We start from the raw sequence: 380 nt of genomic DNA on the forward strand, positions 1-380 counted from the left end.
ACATCCTGTGGGCCAGAGCCAGATCTAGTCCTTCCCCTGTTTTTATACAGCCCACAATCTAAGAATTATTTTTGCATTTTATTATTATTACTGGAGACTGAGTGTCACTCTGTCACCCAGCCTGGAGTGCCATGGTGTGATCACAGGTCCTTGCAGCCTCAACCTCCTGGGCTCAAGCAGTTCTCCCACCTCAGCCTCCTGAGTAGCTGGGATTCCAGCTACGCACCCCACCACGCCCGGCTAATTTAATTTTTACTTTCTGTCGACATGGGGTCTTGCTATGTTGCCCAGGCTGGTCTCAAACTCCTGGACTCAAGTGATTGTCCTGCTGCAGCCTCCCAAAGAGATGGGATTACAGGCGTGAGCCACCGCACCCAGCC

This window comes from Colobus angolensis, unplaced genomic scaffold (genome assembly GCF_000951035.1).
Source record: "Colobus angolensis palliatus isolate OR3802 unplaced genomic scaffold, Cang.pa_1.0 Scaffold64, whole genome shotgun sequence".
Classification (NCBI taxonomy): domain Eukaryota; kingdom Metazoa; phylum Chordata; class Mammalia; order Primates; family Cercopithecidae; genus Colobus; species Colobus angolensis.